The sequence below is a fragment of the Lissotriton helveticus genome, chromosome 5_1, assembly GCF_964261635.1.
Source record: "Lissotriton helveticus chromosome 5_1, aLisHel1.1, whole genome shotgun sequence".
NCBI classification, from domain to species: Eukaryota; Metazoa; Chordata; class Amphibia; order Caudata; family Salamandridae; genus Lissotriton; species Lissotriton helveticus.
The window spans coordinates 322,814,105-322,822,133 of NC_136065.1; positions in this window are offsets into that span (position 1 = coordinate 322,814,105).

Sequence of the window (8,029 nt, forward strand, 5' to 3'; positions counted from 1 at the left end):
ATGTACACGACCGAAGCGTGCACAGCGTGTAAAGGAAATGTAAATAGGACTAAAGTGATTCAACCTAATGCGTAAAGAGAGCGGCCATCTTGAGACGGGTAGTGTGAAAAGAATCAGATGTAAACACACTATGATAGAACTATGGAAGCCGTCAAGATGCAGAATTTATAAAAGTTTACGACATGTTGGCACTGAATACATTTGTAAAACTGGCTTTAATACATAAGCTCAAAGCTACACGTGAGGAACACAGTTGATGCACTTGTACAGTAAGTGAGACATTCAAATATTTCAAAATGTCCATATCGGCTATAAAGGTCCAAATTATGCCCAATAATGAAAGAACCTAATTGAAATGGTATATTGATAATGAAAAGAGTAATAAAACACTAATAAAACACACAAAAATCCCTCCTACCAACATTATGTAAGTGTGTACATAAACATGTCAGTGACATTCCTAATAGTGCTATACAATTAAAATATACAACATGTAAATGCAAGTCAAAAGCCAAATAGAGCTGCACAACCTTGAATCACTTATAAGGAATATTACTGAGGTATACACTTTAACACATCAAATAATATGAATTAATGTGTGATAATGATGATCATTGTGGCTGTAGAACAAATTAATGTACACCTTAACACAACAAATAATAAAGATGAATGCGTATAAAAAATCCTGAAATGTACACTTAAACACATCAAATAATGTGGATGAATGCGTAACGATAATGTGCATTGTTCAGAAAAATCAACACATTACATATGTGCACTATATCACCAGGTGTCCAAATAATGACCAAAGTGAATAAACAGTACACACCAACTGTGTGTGAGAGGGGAACGCAATCCTACCCAGGTGGAACCACCCCAGAGGGTGCACACCAACTTTGAGAAGTTAGGATTACATTGACACATTAGGTCCATTATCATTACACTGAGCGCATCACTGCTGTTGTACTATTCACAAGTGGCATTTCTAAAACAGTAATGTCAAATCCAACTTCACCAGTAATGCAGATTTATCAATAGCATTTCAAAGTCATGAACAATTGAAAAAGCTACTCATCTCTCAGAAATTAAACCTTAAAAGTGTATTAAGGAATTCCCAATGCTAGCCTATGAGAGGGGTAGGCCTCACAGTAGTGAAAAATGAATTTGGAGGTTCGTCACTACTGGGACATGTAAAGATTAGACACACATATCCTACTTTTTACTTACCTGGAAACCTGCCTTCAGGGTTACTAAGGGCATACCTTAGTGGTGAATTAAATGTAATAAAAGGGGAGTTTAGGGCTTGGCAAGGAGTTTTAAATGCCAAGTGAAAGTGGTGATAAACTACACCACAGGCACTGCAGGGTCAGGACTGAGACAGGTTTGAAACGCTACTTTTGTGTGTGGCACAATTAGTACTGTAGGCCCACTAGTAGCAATCGTAGTACAGGCCCTGGCTATATGGTATGCCACTTTACAAGGGACTTACCGATACATCAACTATGCCAATCAGGTATACACCGTGTTTAGGGGAGAAGCACATGCACTTTAGCACTGGTTAGAAGTGGTAAAGTGCTCAGAGTCCTAAGGCCAACATCAAGAATCTGCAAAAACAAGAGGTAAAGGCAAAAACTCTGGGGGATGCCAGGTCTAACAGGCATATATTTGCTTTCAGCTGCTAGAGGGGAAAACGTCACCTGTTTCTGAGACTAAAATCAATATGAAGTGATACTATTACTCTTTTCAAGTTTGTCTTCAATGCCTCAAGATTTCTTAAATGACGCAACAGTCGCTTATTGACTTAATATTTTTCCATCAGTAAATTACCCAACTGGAAATTGAGACATTTTGCACCATGTAGATGAGAATGGCCTAAATACCAATGCAAACATCTTACTGGCTTCATGGCAGAACAACAAATTATCTGTGAAGCATTTATTGCTAGTGTCAGAATCAATGACACACAAAGACCTGAAGGTACTCCTTGCTACACACAATGCATCAAGATAACAAGAGGAAGAAACTCAGGACCTAAACTTGAGTGTTAGGTAATAATCCTTTTGATTCTCTTATTACACTGGAGGCTCTGAGCTTTGTCTCCCTCAGTAGTAAGGTTCTATGACACCCTTAGTATAAATATTAATGCAAATTCACAAATGTTTGAAAGATTGTGTCAACTATTCCGTTTGCAGAGCAGAGAGTCTTGTAAGTGTGGTCCTAGTCACAAACAGCTGTGACGAAACACATGTTGGCTGGCCAGAATGATATAATATGAAGAAGAAATAAACACAATGATGAATTATACCCTAATGTGATATGGTTTACCTGGGATTGCCAGCACCCTGTTAACACCTGTTGGAACAAATGCATCCCTTCAAAGTACTTAAGAATGTCATTGTGATGGGGTGATTAAAGAGCCTGACATGCAAGCCATTAGATATTTAGAAAGGAATTTGAAGACAGGAAGAAATACTAGAGTATCTCGAAATGTACCACGGCTAAAGATAAATGGGAGAACCAACGTACACAAAATCACCTGCCTATATGTGATAATTACCAGAAGGCCCTAAAAAAGGGTCCCGAAATTATGCACCAAGCGCCAGAGCTCACAATTGCATATATTCAATATTCCAACACCCAAGTTAATTTAACAAAATTATTTTTCTTTTTTATTGTCATAATATCAGACACGATTGTCAGACTTTACAAAATACATAGATAGATACTTAAATACTCAACAATCGATATATATATATATATATATATATATATATATATATATATATATATATATATATGCACGGATGCAGCTCTCTCACCAAACCAGCACGCAGCAGCCGCCACAGCAGTAAATGAAAAGAAAGCCACGCCACTCCAACGTCCGTTATGGGCTAAAAAAGACGATTTATTAAGCGCTCAAGGCCACCAGATCTTACGCGTTTCGGGCGTCCGCCCTTGTTCACAGATCATTCGTCAGTAAGTTTACATTGGCTTAAGTACTTTCAATTTTTCCCGGGCATTTTTTTCTATACAACCACGTGATGAATAAATAAACATAAAAGACACACTACCTAACTTAGGCTGAGGCAATCGTTTCTCTAAAATAGTGCCATGTTACATGTATATATAGAAAAAATTAACCGCATAAATGCGTTATTTAAACCACAATCAAGATACAATTCATTTCTATAATCTATAAAACATATATTAAGTGATCTTATAAAAATATAAATATATATACATTTCTATAAAAATTACATGATGATTTGAAATGCTGTGCAAATATCGCAAAAGGCAGGGTCATATTAATGAGTTACTAACAAAGATAGCATCTAATGTATAAACAGAAAATAATGTTGAATCATTAAAATCTGATGCCCATATGTGACCCAAAACAGTATCAGTACTGTCAGACAATATGTTTGTTCGATATACTGTCAGCCTAAATGCTTGATATGTTGATTGTAATCAATTACATGTAACATGGTAGCAAAATCACGCAATGCGGAAAAGAGTATAATGACTGCCTCCAATCATGCCCCCTTGGTCTGTGTCGCAATAGAAGTGATAAAAGGGTTGATAATATGTGTGTGCCCCCCAGAAGAAAGGGAATAAAGTAAAGGGAAAACTAATGTTATGTGTAAAGACATATATTTTTTTCTTATTTTTTTATGTACTACAACATGTAAGCCATGATGAGTAGAGTTAATAAAAGTGAGTATGAAGCTGAACAGAAACCAGGATAGAGGCAGACGAGCAGGTCAACCAGCTAGAAATTAAATTCAAGTAGGCCGTCAAGAAAACATTACAGAAACACATGAAGGTCTTCTGTCGTGTTGAGACCATTTGGGAAACGACTATCCAGTTCAAGAATGAACTGTGATTCTAGTCTTCTGAGCATGAGATCCCTGTCTCCTCCCCTAATGGGTTTGGGTACGGAGGCAATCACAAAATATGATAAACAGTCAAGATTATTCTGGTGGATGGCTTTAAAATGACGAGCCACGGGGTACGAGCTGTCGTTGTTCACGATAGCCCGAAGATGTTGTAAAATTCTGACATGCACCTGCTTGCCAGTACTGCCTACATATCTGAGGCCACAGGTGCATGTCAGAACATATACAGCAAAATCTGTTTTGCAGTTATGTTTCCCCTTAATTTCCACAGGATCAGGTCTAAAGGGTGTGGAGTATTTGGTGGTGTTTATTCCAAATTTACACGCTCTACAGCTGGAACATCGAGCAAAGCCAGGCCTAGCCATCCAATTGTCCTGTTTAATCAATTCAGGAAAGTCTCGACTGAGTTGGGTTCTCATGCTGAGTCCTTTCCTATAAGTGATGATAGGTCTATCAGCTATTCTAGGGGCCAATACCAAATCAGTTTTTAAAGCTGGCCATCTCTGGTTCATGATAGATCGTATTTTGCGCTCTTGTCTGTTAAAAGTCAGAATCAATCTAGGTGGATTATTACTTGATTCTGTACTCTCTACAGTGCACAATTCTGGGCTAGGTAGAAGAGATTCCCTGGATCTGCAATTAGCTTTAGCTGTCGCTTGCTTAAGAATGGATTCTTTGTATCCCCTTTCTCTGAATCTGTCAAGAGCTTCAGTAGCACAGAGTTGATAATCATCATTATTACTACAGATTCTTTTAAGCCTTAATAGTTCTCCAAAGGGGATATTGTCGATGACATGACGGGGGTGCGAGCTGCTGGCATGAAGTGTACTATTGCCAGCAGTACTCTTGCGATGCAGTTTAGTGCACAGCTTGGAATTTCTCACAAAGACTTTTACATCAAGGAATTCTGCCTCTAATTTATCAATGTGTGATGTAAAGTGCAAATTTTCATTATTGCTGTTAATTAATTGTATGAAATTTTCTGCATCCGTCTGATTTCCCCTCCAAATAATAAAAACATCATCGATAAAGCGCAGCCACTGCACTACATTGTTAGTCATGATGTCACTGAGGTTGACCCTGAGTACCTGCTCCTCCCACCAGCCAACGTGTAAACACGCATAGCTAGGGGAGAAGCAGGCGCCCATAGCCACTCCTCTCTGTTGTAAATATATTTCCTTACCAAACATAAAGAAATTATGATGCAAGCACCAATTAGTCAATTCAATCAACATCTTGTTGTGATTGTAACATTTAATAGGCCTGGTTCCCAAAAAGTGTTCCAGTGCTCTAAGTCCATCCTGATGGTTGATACTGGTATAGAGCGATTCTATATCGAGGGTGATTAATAATAAATCCTCACTCCAAGGAACATCTTTAATTCTGCTTAGGAAATGACCAGTGTCCTTAATGTATGATGGTAATGCCTGCACTTGATTCTGAAGGAAATAGTCAATGTATTCACCAATGTGCTCAGCCATACTGGAGATTGCAGAGATGATAGGTCTCCCAGGGACAGGGCTCACCATTTTGTGCACTTTGGGCAACAAATATAGTTTTGGCAGAACAGGATTGTCAACATTAAGGAAATTAAATTCCTCTTTGGAGAGCATGTTCTCCCTCTTCCATTTGAACAACAGTTTTTTGAGGCTTTCTTTTGACTCCACATACAATTTCATGTTGGATTTATTATAGCAGGTTCCATCATTCAATTGCCTCATGGCTTCGGCAAAATAATCTTTTTGTGGCCAAATGACCACGTTGCCACCTTTGTCTGCCATGGTCACAATGATGCTCTGATCTTTGTTTAACTTATTCATCAATGTAGTATAAGCCTGCTCTGAATTACTTCTGTATCTTTTCTTGTGTTTGACTTTGTGATACAGTTCTTTTAAATCCTCAATCACCATGTCATGAAATGTGTCGATTGAATCACGAGGCATGACCGGAATGAACGTTGATTTAGATTTGAATGGACTTAAATTCATTCCTACCTGAGATATTTGTGCCGCTTCAAGATCGTCTTGAGTTGCCATTGTTTCAGCAGCCGGTACCTCATTCACCATCAGTTGATGCAGTGTTAGAAATGCTCTTGTTTCACCAGCTGGAACATCCAAAGAATTTCCTGCAGTTCCAGACTGTTTGGAGGGGTTGGTCTTGTTGCCATCCTTAATGTTGAAAAATTTCATCAGTTTTAATTTCCGAATGTACAAGAAAATATCCACACGTGTTTTTGTATAACTGAAGTCTGTTACAGGACAATAATTAAGTCCTAAGCTCAAAAGTTGATTTTCTGCCTCAGTCAACACAACGGTGGATAAATTGATGATCGTGTTCTTTACTGTTTCTTTTTTCGCCAATATTGCTTTTTTTGCTTTTTTGGAGATTTTTTGTTTTTTGCGGCGTTCTCTTCGACGTTTGTTGCGTCTTTTTTTGTTGTCTTGTTCTGGGGCTGCTGTTGCCGATTCCTGGGTCTCAGTGTTTGCAGTCGGTCCGAGCATAAAAAATCGACCTCCTCGCCCAGATTTAAAATAGCCATTTCAGTTGAGTCAGATAGCTCGCTTCTACTCTCCCATGATGAACCACTGGTGAGAGATTCATTGTCGCTGTTTTCCATCATGTTGCCAATATCAGCTGAAGTGGATGCCGCTATTGGTGTTTCAACGGAGGATATGGATTTTTTAGAAGTTTGTTGCGCCAGTTTTGTTCTTTTGGCAATCTCAAATTTCTTGGCGAATGTAAATATTCGTCCCTGAGCATAATCCTCCTTATCGCGGGCGAACTTATAGATTTTGCGCATTTTGATTTTTTCTTCTTGCTGTTTGAGGCGCTCATCGATTTCTTTGCGCGATTTCTCAATTAAATCATTGGGTTCAAACGTGGCAAGAAATTCATTGATGGATTCTATTTCTTTCATTATGATATCTCTATCAATTACAGCGTATTTGACCAGTAGTTGTATTATCCTGCTGGAAGAGTCAAGGTTGATTTGTCCCCATTCCTTTAACATTTCGGGATTGGGATTTTCATAGCTTGGAGCCAGGAGGATACGAAGGCCACGGGGCACCCGCCCCTCCTCCAGATATTTCGAGAGTGATTTGTGTTCCCACCACTTGGTGAGTTCCTGCCGCATGCATTTTTCCAGGCGCTTCATGGCTGCCTTGATTTTCTCTTCATCTGTATTGTTAACAGCCGCCAGAGTGGACTTATTGGTTCCCTTTTGTTTGTTCGTTACAGTGGGGAGATTTGAATATAGCACGGCTGCCGCCGCCTCTCTCCCGGCTTCTCTGTTCTTTAACGCTTCAGCTGACATGATTGAGGCGCCTTGAGATCGCGCAGAATATAATTAATGCGGTTCAGTGTCGAACGTGATTGTTCTCCGATCACTGACCGCTTAAACCCAGGGACTCCTCCCCTCCGTCCGTTCGCTCACAATCACTCACCGCCGGGGTCAGATATGCGTTGAACGACAACCATCCAGGTCCGTTACCGCAGACGCCAGCGAAGTGAACTCCAGAGCCGGATCGGGGGTTGCAGCTTGAAAATTTCCCTCGAAGAAAGCAGCACGTTAGGTTGTACAGCTGCAACCAATCTTGCGGGGAGTGAAGCGGCTTCGGAAGCAACCTCCTTCCGATGTAGAAATGCACGGATGCAGCTCTCTCACCAAACCAGCACGCAGCAGCCGCCACAGCAGTAAATGAAAAGAAAGCCACGCCACTCCAACGTCCGTTATGGGCTAAAAAAGACGATTTATTAAGCGCTCAAGGCCACCAGATCTTACGCGTTTCGGGCGTCCGCCCTTGTTCACAGATCATTCGTCAGTAAGTTTACATTGGCTTAAGTACTTTCAATTTTTCCCGGGCATTTTTTTCTATACAACCACGTGATGAATAAATAAACATAAAAGACACACTACCTAACTTAGGCTGAGGCAATCGTTTCTCTAAAATAGTGCCATGTTACATGTATATATAGAAAAAATTAACCGCATAAATGCGTTATTTAAACCACAATCAAGATACAATTCATTTCTATAATCTATAAAACATATATTAAGTGATCTTATAAAAATATAAATATATATACATTTCTATAAAAATTACATGATGATTTGAAATGCTGTGCAAATATCG